The sequence below is a fragment of the Giraffa tippelskirchi genome, chromosome 1 (genome assembly GCF_054371585.1).
Source record: "Giraffa tippelskirchi isolate mGirTip1 chromosome 1, T2T-mGirTip1v1.2.pri, whole genome shotgun sequence".
NCBI classification, from domain to species: Eukaryota; Metazoa; Chordata; class Mammalia; order Artiodactyla; family Giraffidae; genus Giraffa; species Giraffa tippelskirchi.
The window spans coordinates 221,383,430-221,404,940 of NC_137275.1; the positions used below are offsets into that span (position 1 = coordinate 221,383,430).

A 21,511-nucleotide genomic window follows, 5' to 3' on the forward strand; every position below is an offset into this window, starting at 1 on the left:
CATGATAGACATCTGAGTCCATCAGAAGAGTTGGCACCAGCAGTGGTGGCCTGGTCATTGAAGCAGGAGGAGTGTTTCTGCAGCACAGTGAGGAGGCTGGGAGGGTGGAGACCATGTTTGATTGTGGTGCTGGTGTTCAGGTCGATTATCTTCAGAGCTGCACTGGCAGAAAGGGAAACTGAAAATGATAGCTGAAGTTAGGCAGAATGACGGAGGCCACGGGGTGACCTGAGAGTTGGAACAGTTTGGATGGACCTTATAGAGGTTACCTAGTCCAACCCCAGAGGTTATGAGACCTTTCTGTACCAGAGGTTAAATGACAAACTTGAAGTCATAGAGACAGTTAACCACATCTCCTAAACCAGGATCCAGGGCTATAGTCTGTCAGTTGAGCATCTTTCTGTACTGGGTTCTACGGAAGAATAAGTTGGAGAGAAAGAAAGCCTTTTTCTGGAGACTTAAACTGACGGGGCTAGCTGCATGGGCACGTTACCTCTGCTGGTGCCCAGCATCCCACACTGAGAAGAAGGTCCCCATACTTAGTCTAATGCTCCATTGCTGCCGCCTCAAATTTCTTAATAATTTTGAAACAAGGTGTCTCACATTTTAATTTTATTTTGTATTCGACAAATTATGTCGCTCGACCTGTTTGAACTACCAATTTGACTTGATGGAACACAGAATGTTGAGCTCAAATAAGACAGCCCCAGTACGCAGCCAGCCATGGATGTGTGTATTTGACCCTGCAGGTTAGGGAAGTGGAGAGGCAGCAAGGCTGAGGTTCAATCATAACTTAGAAAAGACTTGTCCACATCTTCTTTTTCCATTCATCATTGATGAATATGACGCAGCCATTAAAAAATTAAATACTGCCATTTGCAGCAACATGGGTGGACCTAGAGGTAGTCATACTAAGTGAAGTGAGTCAGACAGAAAAAGACAAATATTACATGATATCACTTACATGTGGAATCTTAAAAAATACAAACAAATTTATTTACAAAGTAGAAACAGACTCAAAGATACTGAAAGCAAACTTATGATTATCAAAGGAGAGAGGAAGCGGGGAAAGACAAATTAGGAGTGTGGGATTAACAGATACATACTACTACATATAAAATAGATAAGCAACTAAATGTTAGAGAAATGCAAATCAAAACTACAATGAGATTTCACATCGGTCAAAATGACCATCACACAAAGTCTACAAACAATAAATGCTGGAGAGGGTGTAGAGATAAGAGAACCCTTCTATACTGTTGGTATGAATGTACACTGGTACAGTCACTATGGAAAACAGTATTAAGGTTCCTTTAAAAATAGAGCTAAGTGATTTTGAACAAAGCAATTTAATCTTCTCAACCTGAGTTTGTTTTTATTTGTTTGTTTTTGTTGGTTTATAAAAGAAAAAAACTAAGAAAAACTCTGGTTGCAATGAGAATAAAAAGAAGGCAATAATACTGTAAGCTACAGCATTTGACATAATATTGTAATTGAAGGAAGCTGATTGCTAACATTTCTGCGGTATTATGAAGCTTGGCAGATAATATACACATTTAGAGTAGAGGCTTTGGTGTCAAAGAAGCACAAGGTTAAATCCAGTCTCTGTCATCTAATAGCTGTGACCTTGGGCTAATGACCCAAGGAGTCAGAGTTTCATTTTGTTGATTAATCTATAAAATGGGAACACAACCTACTACCCACCGAGGTTATTTTAGGAATTTAAAATGAGATAGTTTCTGTAAAGTGCTGCATGGTCCTAACTCATAATAAGAACCTATTAAATTTTAGTCATATTACTACAAATAAATCAATATTTTTGACACTTAATCATCTCTTAAGTATTGGAATTCAGAACCATTTCATCTAGAAGTCTTATTCCTGGGCTCTGAAGTATTTCTCAGACTTTCTAGAAAATTTGGTAACTACTTAGAGTGGAGGGTGGAGAGAGGAAGGAAACATTTGCTTCCACCAAGTGGGAGCTATACTCTTTTTGGATCCAGGATTTTGCCCAGCAAGATCTGCTCTGCATATTCACAGCATCCAACAGCTTGTTCTGTCATGCCCAAAAGATGAATGATTGCACAAGCCCCCGACATTCCACTCACAAGCTGTCCATTCCGATACCAAAACCTGATTGGGACTGTGGCAGGAGGTACGGGGGCATGTTTAGGACTGGGGGGAGGCTGGGATGGAAACAGATGGTGGTTTGGCAGAGTGATTAAAACACTAGATATCTGTTTTAATGAGTTGGCCACCCAGCAGATAAAATACTGCAATAGTGAGTCCCAGTCTTCTCAGATCGTAATCGCAGTCTTATTTACAGAGTGCTTGTTGCTGGTCAAGCCATGCATTTTCTACTGTCCCCTTGAATGTAATAGGGTGTAGAATCACGATGGAGAGAGGAGACATTTAGATAACTAGAAGAAATAGATCGATTGATTCCTTCCAAAGTTTGTACCAATCTGGAAGATCCACAGAGCAGTCAAATTTTCTGTGTGACCTTTGCTGAGTCACTTAACTTCTCTGGGCTTCCCTTCCTGTGTTAGAGAAACACATCTCCTAGCTACCTACCTCCCAGTTAAGATGAAGAGATGAGGCTCAGGTCATAAGTCACTCTGGAAGAAAGATACTATGGTAACCATTAAACTGTTGGAAAGTGCCCAGCAGGAAACTAAAACAATCCAGTATGCAACTGTTGACCTTCAGGCTCAGAAAGATTTTTATGCATTTGGGAGCTAATATTTCCACCTGCAAATTAGGAACTATTATGTGTAATAATGACTTAATGTCCTCCACTTAGCAGGAGGACAAGAAGAAACCCGCTGACATTTCCCTGCCTGCAAAAGCTAATTTGGAGTTGTGTATTAATTAACTGTATTGATGCAGAACAAACCAATCGGAATTAAGAATCCCAGGTTAATGCTAGTCTTTCCAATTTGGCGGCTAAGGTAATTCTCCCTGGATTTGTGCATTTCTAATTTTTTGTCTTTCTTTTTTAGGCACACTCCACTTGGAATGGTAAAATTGTCGATAAACACAATTTCTCACTATTTCCAACATTTTCTTTACGAATCTCAACTTCTTTATCCGTAAAATGGGAATTACTGAACATATTAAAAGATTACTGGGGATCAAGAGTAATAGGCATGAAAATACTTGGCAAATTATAAAACATTATAACCATACTATTTAGTAATTTATTTTTATTATTAACAATTATTATCAGGCTTTCTTTTTGTGAATTTTAAATGATACTGAGTAAAAGCAAAGGATTAAATAACTATGTTAATATTTGAAGGTACTTTTTAAACATTACTTCATAAAAAGTCAAACAAAATGCCACAAATGTTACACAGTACATGAATAAATTAATCTTCCAAATGGTAGTACTGTGGTACGCTGGTGAGTCTTAATCTATCTTGAGGATATTACAATTAGTGTCTTAACAATAATAACTAAGGCACAAAACTTTGCAATAACTTACTTTTTATGATCACTTAGATTGAAATTTACACATTATATTGTCACTCTCTTGAATTCCAATATGCTCTCTTGCGTGGGTGGAAAAGAAGTCAATTTATAGTTGATTGGGAGGTAATTTCACACAACCTTGAGTAAGACCCCAAGGATGTGTTTCACGTTAGCGCTGAGAACTCATAATCTACTCAGTTAAGTGAGTTATATAACTCTGAAGATGACTATTTTCAATTAAAACACTATAAAAATTCTAATGGGTCTATTAGGCTGATAGGCAGGCTTTGTCTGAAAATAGTTTTGATGTCGTCTTCTGCATAACAATAGCTTGAGAACAAAGGTAACTTCTAGTTCATAAATCATAACAGCCCTAAGTCACAATTGATATTTAGGATGCTTTCTTGGCAGCTCAATATTTAGACATATCAGCTTCACAAAATTTAAATTAAAAACAACATCAATAACAGACACTAAATTTTAGTCAAATAACTGAAAATTGTGCTTCAGTTTCATTTCTTTGTAGTTGTATGGCCTGAAGTTACTTATTCAATATTTCTGAGCCTCAGTATTCTCAAATATAAAAGATAGGTTATATAAACCAATGAGCAGGATTTTGGTACAAATTAAATATTAGAATATGGGACATTACAAAATATAACAAAGTACTACTCTCATTACCAACAGTATCATTATGTTTTCCAGTGCTATGTTTTCAATGAATTGGGTGTAACTAAGGAAGGCATTGTTAGAGGATATTTTGGGGAAATGGCTTTGATATTTACCAGATAGGGTGATGATTTAGAGTGAGGATATACTCTAGCTGTGGCTCTTTGGAGGTGGAATTCAAAGTGTGTTTGTAGAAATTTCTTATTTTAGGTGACTCCCATCTTTCCTCAAAGTATGATTGCTCTCATAGGTTCAATTAAGCAATAGATCTTCTAGTCACTCCTGGAAGAGAAGTGAGATGGATAAGAGAAATCCAAATATCCTAACTGGTTGCTCTTGTTGTTACTGTTTATGATGTTCTTTTGTTTCTTCTAAGCTTCAAGAAAAAGGGATTTGGTTTAACTTGTAGCGTCTCAGTGGTAGTAAATAATCTGCCTGGGTCCCAAGAATTACTGTCAGATAATCACTCCTCCCTCTGTGATATATTTCTAATACATACTTATTATAATATATTGCTTATTAACATGACTGTCTTCTCTATTAGACTATAAGCTCCTTGAGGTGTGAGCCATAATTTAATTACCTCTTTTTATCCAGTGCTTATTACAGCACTTGTAGTATAATGGATGCCCAAAGCTTATTTGCTGAATGTAAATTTATAAGACTGAGCATTTGCTAGCTGTCACTCAAAGATCACTGGTATTTTGATCACAAATAAGAGACCTAAATGGGATAATTGAAACATTTAATATCGGCTGCAGTGTCTCCTGATATCCCTAAATTTAAAATATAATTAGCTTGCTCTAGCCACAGATTTTAAAATTAATTAAAATTATTTTGTACTTTTCCAGGAAAAGAAAAATAATCTTGCAAGCTGTGTGTTCAAAGCAATCTTCACTAAATATGTCAGAGAAAGCTATGAGATAAGAGTAGTAGGTATATAAGAATTTACTAGCATTTGTTATCAAGGCAGATGTAATGGAAGAAATATTTTTTAAGAGGGCTACCCAGGTCAAATTTATCTGTGAAATGCTAAGTATAGTATATCAACTTCTTAGAAAGTCACAATGCAATTAAAGACACAATGAAGTCCTGCATTTCCTAGGCATTTTTTCACTGCTAAATCAATTTTTTCAAGTAAAACACCAAGGAGCTTTACAAACCAAATTAAAGGAGAAAAATCAAGGAAAACATGAATAAGTATTGTGGCCATTGATATTTATGCTTTTGAGAAACAGAGGTAATGTAATGTGTGTGTATGTTTGTGTGTGCGTGTGTGTGTCCTATGATGGAAGCTACAACTCCCGGATTTAAAAATACTCAAAGCATTTATGGTCTCTGTATAACAATAAGACTGAAGAAGAGAAATACGTCAATAGGTCTAGGGTGATGTTCCTGAAAGTTGCAAAACCAAGTTGTGAAAATGCAGCATGAGGTCACTACTTCTTGTTAGAGATACAAAGCTAAATCCTACAGAGTGCCAATTCTAAGAGTGCGAAGGCCGTCTTCCTTCCATCTCCAAGACCTATTACCACGTTTGATGTGCAATAGCAACTCAAGAAATACGTGCGGAATGAGTGAAAACACACATCAAGGTCATTGCATTCTGTCATCATAAAGTTGCCCACTTATTCACCAGACCAAAACGTAATTATCTTCTAAGGTCCTGATCCAAAATTGCATTTCCTCTTCTAATGCAGAGGAAGGAAACAATTAATATCTTCTGCATGATGAAAAGAATAAAAATGATTATGGAGACCATTTATTGAGCCACCAACCTGTGCCAGCCATTCTAAATAAAGCCCCTCTAAGTCTTACAACTTACAGAAAACAGACCATGTTAGTCCTGGTCCCCACTTGGGGAAACAGAACCCCACAAAAATAAATATTATAATATGCCTGGGCAATAGTTTCTCTGCTTCCAGACTCTGCCTTTCTAACTATGCCATGCTGCTTCCCATACTTTAAAAAAGCAATGTGAAGCACTATTTAAAATAGGCATTATTTGCATTATTGAGTTGCTGTATGTCTCTCCAACTTGACTTGTCTTCCATACTGCATGGAAATAGTATCTAATCCATATTAATTATAAATGCATAACCCTGTGTTTTAAATATTGGCTAGTTGATGGGTAGTGCTGAGCTTTTTTTTTTTAGTAAGTGATGAAGGTTAACACATTTGACAGGCAGTCATCTCTTAGCACAAAGCCCAACATTAAAACTGTGGTATTTAAGTTCTTAATGAGAGTACTGCTTGAGCTTTGGGAAGAGTGATCTTCGTTGAGAAGGCCTGAAAAGGGCTCAATATTTAGCATCCTTGTCTCTTCTCCTGCTCAAGGCCAGTAGCACTTCTGTTCTTATGAAAACCAAAACTGACACCTCACATGAAAATATGTCCCCCGTGCATTTAAAATGCTCATCCCTGGCATTTCCCTTGCAACCCAGTGGTTAAGACATCACCTTCCAAGACAGAGGGTGAGGGTTCCATCCCTGGTCAGGGAGCTAGACCCCACATGCCTCATGACCAAAAAACCAAAACATTTAAAAATAAGAAACAATATTGTAACTAATTCAATAAAGATTTTAAAAGTGGTCTACATAAACTTAAAAAAAAATAAAATAAAATTCCCCTTTCTGATTGCTCAAGTCCATCCTGTGTAGAACTTGTGGATATAGAGATTATTGGTGATCTATAAAATCATACAGTTGGTAAGAAACATAGCCAGAACTACTCCATGCAATAATAACATCTACTGTTTACTGAGAAATTGTGTGCCAGGCCCTGTACTAGAGAATTTATGCTATCTTCCACCTTGTTCCTCATGCATGCATGCATGCTAAGTTGCATCAGTTGTGTCTGACTCTTTGCGACCCTATGGACCGTAGCCTGCCAGGCTCCTCTGTCCATGGGATTCTCCAGGCAAGAATACTGAAGTGGGTTGCCCTGCCCTCCTCCAGGGATCTTCCTGACATAGGAATCGAACCCACACCTCTTACGTCTCCTGAATTGCAGGTGGGTTCTTTACCACTACAGCCACCTGGGAAGCCCTTGCTCCTCATAATGATACAATAAGCACATACAGTGCTTACGAATGGCCTTCTCTGGTGGTTCAGTGGCAAAGACTCTGCTTGCCAATGCAGGAGACTCAGGTTTGATCCCTGGGTGGGGAAGATCCCCTGGAGAAGGAAACGGCAACCCACTCCAGTACACTCACCTGGGAAACCCCATGGACAAAGGAGCCTGGTGGGCTACAGTCCATGGGATCACAAAGAGTTGGAAATGACTTCGTGACTGAGCATGCACAATCTTGCTAACAAATAAAATAAGCACATAAATACCATGTCATGATTTAAAGCATGGGTTCTAGAGTTAGATAGCCCAGTACTGTCTCTACCACTTACTAGCTGTGCAAACTTGAGTTAATCAGTTTCTCAGTGTAGCGTTTTCTCTGCAAATTGAGAATAACCTCTGAGAGCTGTTAGAAGAATCAAATTAGTCAAGCCTAGAAAACATTCAAACTCAAACCTAGCTCAAAGCTGTGGGCAGTTCTTCTGGCCTCTGATAGTCATGGTATTGTTTTCCTAGCACTGTATTGGAAGACACTGGGAATAGAAAAGAAGATCTCAAAGGTTGAGTTTACATTCTGCTAGAAAAACAGTAAGAAAATAGTTTTCAACTAAAACCTATGTAAGAACTCACCTGATAAGACAAGTGATTTTGAATTAGCTGTGCTGGGACAACAGCTGTCAATAGTGGCTAGGGAGATCAGAGGCTTTTCTTTTTAAAAAAAGAGCTAGAATCTTACCTATGCCTGGAAATATGGGCAAGAGGTATACCAATGAAAAAAAGGAAGATGGTATTGGATAAATAACAAGAGCAAAGGTATTTAAAATCAATGTATTACAAGATAGGTGTGTGTGTGTGTGTGTGTGTGTGTGTGTGTGTGTGTGTGTGCGCGTGTGTGATGCAGTGGCAGGTGAGAGACAGGTAATAGTCATAGCAACATCTAACTGAATAATGGTACACGAGATGTTATTAGATTTTTTTACAGAATTGGGGCCGACTTCAGGGAATTTCATTTGCCTCCTTGGAGAAAAGAGCTTATCCATTCATGGCCCTTTAACCATAATCCCAAGAATCGTAAGCGAAGAGTGAAACTAATCACAGAACACTGAAAAGGCACTAATTGTTTTAGTCATCGTGGCTGGTAATTTAGGGGTTTATTCAAAGGGTTAGATTCCTTTGCCTAAAAAAAAAAAAAGAAATAAAAAAATCAATGTTGGGCAGTGATGTTGCTAAGACCTAAAAAATTAAAGTAATGACCCCCCCCCCCAAAAAAAAAGGAATTTGGGTGAATCAGCCCAGAAGAAAATATAGCATGGGGTGAAGAAGGTAGGTGGCAGAAGTGGTAAAGAACTCACTTGCCAATGCAGGAGACACAAGAGACGCGCATTCAATCCCTGAGTTGGGAAGATTCCCCTGGAGGAGGGCATGGCAACCCACTCCAGTAATCTTGTTTGGAGAATCCTCATAGACAGAGAAGGCTGGTGGACTACAGTCCATAGAGTTGCAAAGTTAGACATGAATGAAGCAACTTAGCACTCATGCACGCAAAGAAGGTGGAGAGTGGGAAGAGGAGGTGGTGATGAAAACCAGTGTTCAGCGTTTATTTCTTTGCACACAACACATAGCACAGTCCTTGGCAGTATGGAAGGTGTAGAATGATGTGAATGAGGCCTCTATTCTTAGGAAGCTTACGTTCTTTTAGAGCCTATCATTGGAAAAGACCCTGATGCTGGGAAAGATTGAAGGCAGGAGAAGTTGACAACAGAAGATGAGATGGTTGGATGGCATCACCAACTCAATGGACATGAGTGTGAGCAAGCTCTGGGAGTTGGTGATGGACAGGGAAGCCTGGTGTGCTGCAGTCCACGGAGTCACAAAGAGTCGGACACGACTGAGAGACTGAAATGAAAGGATGGAGATTAACACCTGAATAAGAAGGAAGAAGTGATATATGCTCTGGGAGCTTCCTAGAGAGAGAAACTGAACCCAGCTGGAGGCAGCAGGATAGGTCACCCGGGCATGGAGGATATAGAAAAGCAGTGTATGAGAAGTTACAAGATACACATTCACGGCTTGGTTCTGTTCTTCTGCAACTCCTCCAGCAGATATTAGGCACTGTTTCACTTTTCTATCGGCCAATGTGGTTTTATTTGTTTTAGGTATTTTCTTTCTCTGTGTTGTTGTTGTTTTGTTGCAATGTCTGGTTGTACACTACATTGCTAAGAGAACCTTTAAAAGGTACCAACACTGAACCTTCTCCCAGAACATTTAAATGAAAATTGCTGTAAGCTGGACTTGAGCACAGGGCACCTGTATAAAAATCTTCCCAGGTGATTCTAAGGAGCAGCAACCTTGTAGACCTTTCACTTTAGTTTGTGTGTAAGGATGGCAGGGAATTTGGTCAAAGTGATGGTTGAAATCACTTCCCACTCCTCAATTGCACCACTCTGTTCATCCCATCTTCTCATTTCCAGATTACCGTCTTCTTTTACAAGTGAAGAGACTTAAATTGAGATAGTGAATAGGGCTTTCCAAAGCAGGCAAGTCAGCTAACCAGAGGGACAGAGTCTGAATGAGGATCTTGCTTCTGCACTAATTCTGTGCCTTTCTTCTCTATCACTTGCCCAGCCCTCTTCCTGGATAGATACTGTGATTGTTACCAAGGAGAAGAGTTTGGTTAAAGGCTTAGAGTTTATGAAAGTAAAATATGTAACTGTCAGCTCTCTAGAGTTGGATTTTGCATCAGTGACAGCCATGTAGGGGTAGAAAAGTGAAATCCAGGCAGCAGTGTGACCCTCCCAAGTGCTACCCCTGTTTGAAGAGGTGATCAGGCATGCACCAGTCCAGCTGGTACTCAGGAAACAAGTTAGCAGATAAATGTCTTGCTGATGCCCTGGTCGAACAGTGGAGGGAGACAAACCTCAGAGATTGCCCTAATTGGCTTTTTGACCACCAAGTTCTAGTTTTTATGTTCCTGAAATGTTGTTTTGTATGGAAAATATCTATAAATGACCCTCACTTTGGAGTTGCAAAGAAGAGGAGATTAAAAGTGCTGCAGGGAGATTTGGGTGAGTGATCTCAGAGTAACAAACTTGGGAAGGGAGGAGGAAAAAGGAGACTTGGGACTCAGTAGTGATCTATCACCAAAAGTGAGTGTGTGAAGGTGTGTATGCACCTGTGCAAAAAGGAGAGGAGGATGTGGACGATGGAAAGGAACTTGGCTTTGGCAGATATGTTGTGACATCTGACCTCCTGTTTCAGGCTAAAAGAACAATCCATAATGGCCACGCATTATGTTTTTTCTTTCCCTTCCTCTAGCTTTTCTCAATGAAGTTTCTTATAAAGTATGTAATAAATACAGGGTTACAAGTTTCAAGAGGGCAGGGCTGTGACACGTCTACTCCTGCATGACAAGGACCTACCACAGTGCTTGATCCATAATGAATACTCACCATATATTTGATTCTATTGAATTCATGTGTAAACAACTTACCTAACAGCCCAGGCAGCCTCTCTTTAATAGTTTTCTCTTGGACTGCCTTGATATTTGATATTTATATATCCCATTCTCATAGGTAAGCAAATTATGTATTTGCCTGTGTGGTAGCAGAGCTTAGCACAATCTGCTTAATAGCACATGGTGTTGGTTCTCCTATGGTGCTTTTTTTTTTGTTCTTAGTACTTGTTTGATGCTGATCTCTGCTCAGCGTGCCTCTCATCCTCTATGATCCTGCAGACTGTGTTTTATCTAAAGAAATCACCCTTTATTCTAGGCAAAAATGCCTCCTAGATATATTGCCGGTGTTTCTGCCAGCTCATGTTAATTTTCGCAGCCTCTAAACAACTGGCAAAAACTGCTGATATAGCAGCTGTTGTAATACTCCCAGGTAATTCAGGTATTTTGCATGTTATTGGTGCATTGATGCTGTTGTTTAGAGCTGGAATAGGGGATATAATAATGGATACATAGCATTCATTCATTCATACATTCATTCTTTCAATTTAAACTTGATATCCAAAGTTACTTTTTCATCATTATTTAATGAATAATAAATACACCTTGATATTTAAACTTACTTTTTCATTACTAAAATATTGCAGTTAGAAACTTTAATTATAAAATAGTCACAAAAAAAGAACCCTTCACTGAACAACTAGAGGGAGTCTTTGCAGCAGACTAGGCATATGTAGGTTTTGCTTGTTTATTGATTTGTTTCTGCTTTGTTTTGTTTTGCTTCACCCAGGAGAGAGCTGTGACAGAAAGTCAACATGGTCACATTTAGGACAATAAATTCATTCTGAGTTCATGAAAACAGGTTTCTCCTATTCTCCCCACAAATAAGACCTCAGAAAGGCATGCACAACCCCTGAAAGTATGTGTGTAGATCTGTATGATCTAAAAAAGGGGATGAAGTAGGACTGTTTAAATTACAAATGTTGGAAAGCTGATACAGCTTAAGTCTTGGTAGACCCCCTAGAAAAAGGAGACAATTCTGCAAGGGACAAAAACGTGCAGTTATTTAAAAGGCCAGCTTTGCAAGGCATGGCTGTACATGATAATAAAAGCACAAATACCCCAAAATACAAATCTAAGACCTCCAGTAAGGAGTACCTATGTCTGGTTTAGTACTAAGAAAGTAGAATGAGCCTTCTCTGAAGAACCAGAGAATTGGAAAAGCAGTTGGCTGACAGTCTTTGTTGGCTTGAGTCTTTTGTTCTCTTAAGACTGTGTGTGGCAATGATTTAACTAATAGGAGCTGACTTCTACTGAGGAAGCTATCCTCTCTTTTGAACTGCATGGCCTCCAAATTTCCTCCATGATCCTGGAGAAATGAGGAACTCTGAATGAAAAATATTGGTGGGAGTTACTGCTAACGTGTCAGTGGGCGCTTGACATTATTTTATTTGAAAATTTACATACGGATTTGCACACATTGGAATCCTGAGTCTGTGGAAGAATTCATATTGACTACAGGCAATTTTATAAGCAGTTTAGTTTAATTTAAACTTGTATTCATGAGGGTAAGGTCACATTTCTCTACCTCAGTGTTATTCGAGTTGTTAGAATCTTATCGTTCCTCAAGAATTAATAACTGTGCTACCATTTTATCTATACGTCTTCATTTTCACGTGTCACTCATGTTTGTTTTTGATGATGGTATTCTCTTTTATGAGATATTTGCACCCTTTGGGTTCTATGATATCAGACTTTCTTGGTTCTTATTCTCTGTGCCTCGCTCCTCCTCTGCACTATGATTCTTTCACTGCTACCCAACTTCGAAGTTGTCTATGGCCATCTGACCTGGTTTGACCAATGGAATTGTGTATCTTCTAGCCAGAGATTTTGGAACCATGCACAGAAATTAGCAGAACCCAGGTGGCAATTCCTTCATCATTCTGGATCATGCATTGAGGATGACATGGAGCCGAGCCCTCAGCTGACTTCAGGTGGACATGGAACATGAGTGAAAATACATTTTTTTGGCTGAATTCACTGAGAGCTTTATACTGATTTTTACTGTAGAATAGCTTCCCTTATCCAGACTGATGTTTTAGAAGATAACCTAGAAACTTGGTACTGCTGCAACAGAACTTTGAAATACATGACAATGGCCTAGTAATTGTCTGACGGGTGGTAACAAAACTGACCAAAAGTTGAAAAAATCGCATTTTCTATTTTGCAGAGGCAAAGCATTTGGTAAAACTGTTACATGTGGTAACCTGGGAGGAAGACGAGGTATCTTATGAACTTTTGGGTCTATGAGAAATGCATGAAAGAGAATTTGATACTTCTGGCTCCATCAGGCAATGTATTAGTAAAGAGAGGGTTTCAGAAAAGTATTGTCCAGCTTCTAAGTAAAAATGGAAGGAAATAGCGAAAATTCATTAAGATAGGGATTTTCATAACTGGAAAAGGAAATAACTTCTCAGCATCCACCAGTCAAGAATAAAATTGAGAAGGCTTCTGGACAATAAAGGCTGATTAAAACTCAGACTTGTAGCAAGGATAAAATTAAAGGTTATATCCATTGGTACATCCTCTGAAAAGACAAAATGTTTGAAAGTCATAGGACCAACTAAAGATGTCATGCACAGTAAATCCATTTCACTGAATGCACAAAATAGCTCAAGAAATAGAGTGTGACTCTAAGAAGCCCAGAGTACATATGATTAAGTTGAGAGAGTGGAAGAGAGAGAGGAGAAAGAGAGGGAAAAAGAGGATAAAACAGAAGTGAGAAAGCAAAGTGGATTTTATTTAGCAAATGAAGCAGTGCATCTAGAAGGGAACTCTGCAGGTTTCTACTGGCACATAGAGCTGAATATAATCAAATAGATTTTTTTAAAATAGTTTTTTAAGAGTGGATCATTTGTTCACTTTTTTGGTTCACTTGCACTGAAAGTAAACCAAAAACGTCAAAACAACTTCAAAAATCAGTATTTGATAAACCAGTTAAGAACCCTGCTTAAAGCAAGGAAGGCAGCTATGAGGCATTTAAAGAAACCATCAATATAAATAGATTCTAGAGTCTATTTTCTATAGAACATAGCCACTGGCACATGTAAACTCAGTGTGAGAAGACCATTTCTAATGACTGTTCTCCAGCAATTGAACAAGTTGCCCTGAAAGCCCTGCATCATCTATCATTGGTTTGGCTAACCCAATACTGACTTTATGGTTTTGGGAACTGGAAGGGAGATAGGGTGCAATTCATTGGATAAAACTTTTGCAGAATTATTTGTACCTTTCATATATTAATACTTATTAGCCAGGCACTCAGATAAATTACTTCACATACATAATTATTATGTTTCACTGTAAGTACATGAGATTCCTATCAACTGCAAGTAACTAGTAATATTCAGAGCTAAAATTTTGAAACACGGCTTTTGAAATCTCCCATGAGTCCATTATCTCTAACTTCTGGTTGTTGATCTTTTCTTCTCCACCCAACGGTTTATTTTAATGAAATGGAATAAAGCATCCTTATCTCTCACTGGACTGTGCTTTTCAGTAAATTGTAGCTGTATCTGGTAGAAGGAATTCTGGGATCCAAATCAAAAGACTTACATGCTGGGGCTAATCATTATTTACTGGATGAAAATGGTCTACAATTTGAACCTGTTACTTGGTTTTCTGTTTTTTATTTTGGAAGAAAGATTCTACCATCTTCCTCCACTTTCTTCACAGATTTCCACTGGGGATTTGAACCATATTTCATAAACGGGTTCTTTGAATACTCAAACTACCGCACAATTGCACTCATCTCACACACTAGTAAAGTAATGCTCAAAATTCTCCAAGCCAGGAGTCACGTGAACCATGAAATTCCAGATGCTCAAGCTGGTTTTAGAAAATGCAGAGGAACCAGAGATCAAATTGCCAACATCTGCTGGATCATCGAAAAATCAAGAGAATTCCAGAAAAACATCTATTTCTGCTTTATGGACTATGCCAATGCCTTTGATTGTGTGGATCACAATAAACTGTAGAAAATTCTTCAAGAGATGGGAATACCCGACCACCTGACCCACCTCTTGAGAAATTGTGGTTTTCATTTGTACAAGTAAGTAAGTATCTTCATGGGTGGGCTTCCCAGGTAGCACTAGTGGTAAGGAATCCACCTACGAATGCAGGAAACACAGTTTCAATCCCTGGGTCAGGAAGATCCCCTGGAGTTAGGAAGGGGCTACCCACTCCAGTATTCTTGCCTGGGGAATCTCATGGACAGAGGAGCCTGGTGGGCTATAGTCCCTGGGGCTGCAAAGAGTTGGACACAGCTGAGCACAATAGATGTTGGATAGTTGAATAAATGACTAAATATGACTCTCTGTCCTATGACTGGACATCATCTGGGATGCTTTACATCCATTTGCACCTGTATGATTCCTACTCAATGTTCAAAATTTAGTTCAAAGCTTAATTCTTCCATTCTTCTCTGTCTGAAGCATTACGGAGTTGGTGTTTTAGTTTATTTGGGTTCCTATGACAAAAATAGCATCAACTGAATGGTTTAAATAACAAGTATGTATTTTTCACAGTTCTAGAGGTTCATGAATGACTATCTTGTCACTGTGTTCTCACATGGAAAATGAGGAGAGAACTCTCCAGGATCTCTTATCAGGGCACTGAATCTATTCATGAGGATTCCATCCTCATGATTCAGTCCCTTCCCAAAGGCTCCTCTTCCTAATATGATCACATTTGGGGGGTTAGGATTTCATTATATCAATTTGGGAGGACAAAAAAATTAAACCCCAAATGGTTAGTGAATATATAGAATTTCTAATATTATTAATTAGATTGACTTCTGTGGGCTTGAAGGTAAGAAGTAGCAACACACTTGCCAACGGTTTGTCCCCACTGAGTTCCTCTCTTTAATTCATATTTGGAAAACTTAGGGGCAACAAGAAGTGACTGTCTCAAGATCACACAGTCAGCAGCCAGTTACTGGCAGGAACAGAAAGAAATCCAGGCTTCTATCCTTAATCCAAGTTCAGTATTCTTTCCACTTATCTTAAGAGTCATGGATTGTAAAACTTCAACACTTTTGAGTGTTAAAGGCTAATTATTATTTTTCAATGCATGCAAAGATGCATCCATATGGTATATTTCCATAGGTTACCATGTGAGAAAGTGTGAGTGGGAAGGAATTTAGATAGTTCACTGAAAAGACAATATTTCTGCATCTGTGAAGAGGACGGTAAGAATGCAGCCAGCAGTAAGTGCTTCTGTTTTTTCTGCACTGCCTGAAAACTCATGACAGACATGGTAGCTGATAAGGCTGAGGAGCAGTGGGAGTCTGATCCAGCACGTTTGAATGAAAGGATGAAACAAATGAAACAAACTTTTTTGAAGCCAGAACAGCAGTAATCCCTCCTGTGTATGCTTTAGTGAATTTGGCCTCCCAGATATAGATTTGTAAAGAACAAAGTAGCAGCCTATGGATGGCAATGGGAAAGCCGGCTTTACAAGCAAAATCTCAGAAGGAAGGTGGGGAAAATGAAGAGAAGGGATGTGAGAAAAATGAAGAGAAGTGTGGAGGATGGTTCAACATATCTATTGTTCATTGCTTTTGTTTCCTCACATACAATTCTATTGTCCCCATAATTTATTTTTAGATGGATGATAGCACACTGCATATGAAAATGATAGGTAACAAAGTGCTACTTTTACAGTAATATCTTATGTATGAAAATGTGTAGCTTACAGGGTGCTATTTTAAGTTATATTCATTATCTCATTTGATTCTTATGACAACACCATGAGGAAGGCGTTGCCCTACAGAGGGTGGTGTTTTGCCCTTCTCCCAAAGTTCTAAAGGAAGAACATGTGGCAAGAGCTTGGCCCCTGGGGTAGAGCAAGCACAACAGAGTCAACGCCTTATTCTTTCAACTGTGTTGTAAAGTGACTCCCACCTATCGGGTTCCAGAGCTGTTCTTGTAACAAACAGGCATTACTTTCACTGGTTCCGAAAACTGGCAAAATTGCCTTTTGTCTCTGTCCCTGCTTTCTGTCTACCCTTCCTTCTTCCCTCCCCTTCCTTTGGACAACAGCCTCGGTCTCCTGTCCTCACATCCTTCCTTGCTCCCTCTGTCTCTCTCACGCTTGCTCTCAATCTGACTTTCTCTCATCTTGGTCTTTCCGCTTTCCCAGGAAGTACAGGACTTTTGCCTAATCCAACTTTAAATGATATGATTTTGAAAGCTTAAAAAGGAAAGGGCTTTTTTTTCTAGAAGTTCTGAAACAAAAAAGTATACATAGAGAGAAGACAAGGTTTCCAGATGTGTGTATGTAACGTGTGATAGTAACTGTAATATTGTATTTTCTATGTCACAAGTAATATAGGAAACTATGTCTGATAGATACAAAAAACCACACAGGCAAACCCCACCCAGAGAATGGAATGATTGCAAAGGGAGGGATATTATGAGCTCCAATGACATAAAGTGAAAATTTCCCACCATCTAGGAAACCAGTGGTGCCTGAAAAATAAACTGATGTTTATCTAAACTCATTTCTCATATTAAGTCCTTTTAGGTTATTGTCAATAAAGTTGGTGCCATGTTTCTGCAACTGTAGGTTCCTGCTGACATTTTGATCTGTTAGTCTGGCTTTAAGAACTGAATGTAGTCCATAAATTCCCTATTAAGAAGTTCAGATAACTGACCTGTACTTATAGAACTAAAAGGAAAATAGAGAAATAAAACTAAATTTACTGTATGGTAAAACTTTGGGGCTTCCCTGGTGGCTTAGATGGTAAAGAATCTGCCTGCAACGTGGGAGACCTGGGTTTGATCCCTAGGCAGGGAAGATCCCCTAGAGAAGGGAATGGCTACCCACCCCAGTATTCTTGCCTGGAGAACTCCATGGACAAAGGAGCCTGGCGGACTACAACAGTCCATGGAGTCACAAAGAGTCGGACAAGACTGAGTGACTAACATGGTAACACTTATATGTGAAACCTTACAGAAAAATTCAGACTCACAGAAGCAGAGAGTAAAAAAGTGGTTGCCAGGAGCTGGGGAATGGGAGCAAGAGGGAGAAGTCGGTAAAAGGGTACACTTTTCAGCTGCAAGATTCTGAGGCTATGATGTGTAACCTGGTGACAATAGTTGATAACACTGTGTTGTATAAGTAAAATTTGCTAAGAGAACAGAACTTAGATATCCTCAACGACAACAACAAAATTTTTTTTTAATGTACCACTGATTTCTATTTCTGTTCCTTTGACTTTACCTGGAAAGCTGGGCCACCACTGGAGGCAACTATCCAGGGCTTTAAAATCCAGTCATGCATTTGTGTAACATCATAAACCCTAAACAGACGAGAGGTGATGTTTGTAATCTGTAGTGCATGAACAATGAAATGTACTTTCAACTTATTAACTCTGATGCAGACAATTTAGGGTTTTCTTCCTCAGTTCCTGCAATATTTGCAGCTTCATGGCTCCTGCCTGAAGGTTTTTTTTTTTTTTTTTAATAAAAAAAGAAGTAGCAGCTGGAAGAGACATGTCCCTAGTCTGAGCCTAACTTCTGCTCAATTGCCATTTGTAAAAGGAACCCACGTATTTCCAAGTTCATGGTCGAAAAGCTTTATCTGGAACATGTAGAGAATTTACACAAACTCCTAGTATGTAGCCAAAGTAGAGAAGATACAAATCCAGAGCTTCACAGTACAACAAAATTTCCAAAAGCAGAAACAGATACTTGGGTTAGCAAAATCCACAGGTCACCAGCTAGGATAACTTTCCAGTCAGTTCTCGTGTTGTGTCTTTAGCTTCTGCTCACTTTCTCCACCAGTGACATGCAAGATCTTTTAGGTGGTGGTTTCACTTATGTCATTGTGAGTTGTCACTGCCAGTTGGGTTTCCTCCCTACATCATTCACAACTTGGAACACACACTCTGATAAGAACATGCTGCAACTAAGGAAAGAGCTGTGACCAGTTAGAAGTACATGGACAAGATCGCAACCTGAACTTTGGGAGCTGCTTTTATTCCACAAGCTGCTGTTGTCTTAAGCACTTACATTATGGCCTGAAAAAGACAAATAGTCTTCTGAAAATATCTCTACAGGAAGAGCCTCCCCAGTACCTATAAAACATTCATAACACCTTCATTGTGCTGTAAATCCTTAGCAGGAGTTGATAACAGTGTATGAATTTTTAATGTAACATTTATAAATGGTTATTAAAACTATCCTTAAAGTAAAGTGTCAGTTTATTTTTAATTAACTGTTGGCTATTTAAGCTCCCAGATGGCCTGGGGAGAGACCAACAGGCCCACATGTCAATTACCTTCCCTCCTGCCTCATCTTTAACCCCTTGCTGTCTGCTGCCATGAAGGCCAATGCATGTAAGCTCTAATAACTTTACGATATTTGTAGATACTGTCTCAGGAACAGTGTATGGAGTCAGCTATTATGGCTGCCAAGAAAAAAAAAAACTGATGAAAGCATCACCCATCCTGAATCCTCATAGCCCAAGACAACTTGTACATACCTACGCCCAGTAAGAGAGAAAAATGGGGAAAAAATGGATAGATTCTAGAACACTAGATCTTAGACTCAGGATTCCACCTCAAGCTCAGTGGCATCCATCCTACACGTGTGGTCCTGAGAAGATTTCAGCTTCCTGGAATGGACATCTCTCTCTCACTTTGTTGTAAGCATCAAATTAAAAGCTGGGCATGAAAGTATCTTGTGACTATGAAAGGCTGTCCACACATATGTTCTCCTCTTTTATCATCTTCAAATTATTCGTAATGTTTCCTCATGGTTTCCTGATATGAACTTCCCCCAGGTTTGAGTATTTCATTTCCAGGACCCCAGAAAACAGGAAAACAGATCTTGTCTGTCGCTTTATAGTCCCATTCTTTCCCAGAGTTGGAAGGATGATTTCACTCAGGGTACCTACTCTCTCTGCATTATCACCTGAGAAGGCTTCTGTGACTACGAATGGCAGTCCCAGGAGCAAGAAGCTTACTATGCATTGTAATTAGAAAATCCAAGTGTTAGCAAGATGGGCTTCGTTCCTTTGGGGTCTCAGATTCTCCAGATACGTACATTTTGCTGATTCTCACCAAGACGTGTGGAACGGACTCTACTGGCAACCCTGGTTGGGATTCTTTGCCTACGTTGTACCACACATCCCAACATTTCTGCCTTTCCTTCATTTGCTTCCAGATAACATTACCCAGCCAAGCACAGGGGATATAAGGATCCAAAAATCTGGCCGTTACAGGATACATGTGAATGTGTATATGTTTGTGAGCACATGTGTTTAAGTGTGTGTTTGTATTAATATAAACATGCAAGTGTCTGACATCAGTCTGGAAGACTTAAATGTTCCTCAACAAATGGAAAAATTAAATCTGGGCGTGTACTCAAATTCCTTAGAGCAGCAGTCAAAGCCCTTCATGGGTAGCCTGGGATTTGTCTATGGTTCATTCTCCTACCAATGCAGCTCTTCCACTTTGGGCTCTAGAAAGACTGAATTACTCACCATTCCTTTGAATGAACCACACTTCTTTATGCGTCATAGAACTTGCACATACTGTCTCTACAGCAAAGTGAAAGTTGCCCAGTCATGTCCAACTCTTTGTGACCTCATGGACTATACAGTCCATGGAATTCTCCAGGCTAGAATACTGGAATGGGTAGTTGTTCCCTTCTCTAGGTAATCTTCCCAACCCAGGGATCAAACCTAGGTCTCCCACACTGCAGATGGATTCTTTACCAGCTAGGCCACCAGGGAAGCCCCTACAGCTAGGAGTGTTCTTTAATACCTGGAGAATGTGTAAGCATTCTTCAATATTCCTCTCAGGAGCTGGTCTCTGGGAAGTCTGTCCTTCACATATAACCCCTGTGTATCTTCCCATTATGGCATTTATCACGTTACATGGCAATTTCTTGCTTATGTTTTTGTTTCCTTTATGAGTGTGAGCTTTGGTAAAGCACAGACTAAATGTATTATTTGTCTATCAGCCAGTGTTCACACAGCAGACACACATCAATCACTTGTTGAACAAGAAAAAATAGATACGTTCCAATACAGGCTTTGCAAGTTCTACTGGTCACATTAAAAACACAAAATGATTAATTCTCTTTTGTTTTATGCTGTTAAATATTAACCAAGAGTTTATTTTGTGATTAGGAATGATGAGGTATTCAGCTTATTTCAGACAGAATAAACTTGAAATGTTTGCAAAACATTTGAGTTCTAATTGGAAGAAAACTGTATGTTTGGTGAAATGGGTTTGGGCCATGACTATGCATACAAGGCATTTCTGAGTACATTATGACTAAATGCTTGTTCAAAGGGAAAAAAAAGAATATGGAAAAGAAAACTGTAGACTTGGGGTTAAACATAGCAGATTAAACACAGACTTTTCCTCGATCTTTTTCAAACCCTCCTAAAATGATAAAATGATACTGATGGACCAAAAAAGAAATAAATCTATGGCATAAAAGAGAATGAGAGAAGAGTTGATAGATAAGGAGAAATGTCAATGGAATTATAATAGTAACAGCCTGTGGGTAAGTAGTGATTGAGCCCATCAGAGAGGGCTGAGTGACTGGTATCATGGAAATCTGGAGGAGTCAGGCAATATGCAACTCTGAAGTCAGGAACCATGGGTAGAACTGTAAATAAGAGGGTTGGTTGAATGTGTATGTGTTGAGCGGTTGTGTGTGTGTGTGTCGTCGCTCAGTGATTGAACAGTTAGACCCTCAGAAAAACTTCAAAAGTCTGTCATGCTTTTAAAAAGCAAGACAGGAGACTTAGTCTCTTAATGGTTGATTT

The 21,511-nt window shown here is 39.1% G+C and overlaps 1 protein-coding gene across 4 annotated transcripts in view; it reads right to left on the bottom strand.

The window, feature by feature from the left end:
- Window positions 1-21,511, bottom strand: part of LOC145540833 (uncharacterized) — a 355,745-nt gene that overhangs the window by 265,418 nt on the left and 68,816 nt on the right. For 2 of the 4 annotated variants that reach the window (XR_014078585.1, XR_014078586.1), the window contains exons 1-2: window positions 20,213-20,265; window positions 4,260-4,425 (exon numbers count right to left, since the gene is read on the bottom strand). The exons of the other annotated variants lie outside the window; for them this stretch is intronic. The gene's annotated coding sequence lies outside the window, so the exon portion shown is untranslated. Of the gene's footprint in view, window positions 1-4,259; window positions 4,426-20,212; window positions 20,266-21,511 lie in introns of those variants that run through there. 4 annotated transcript variants of the gene reach the window in all.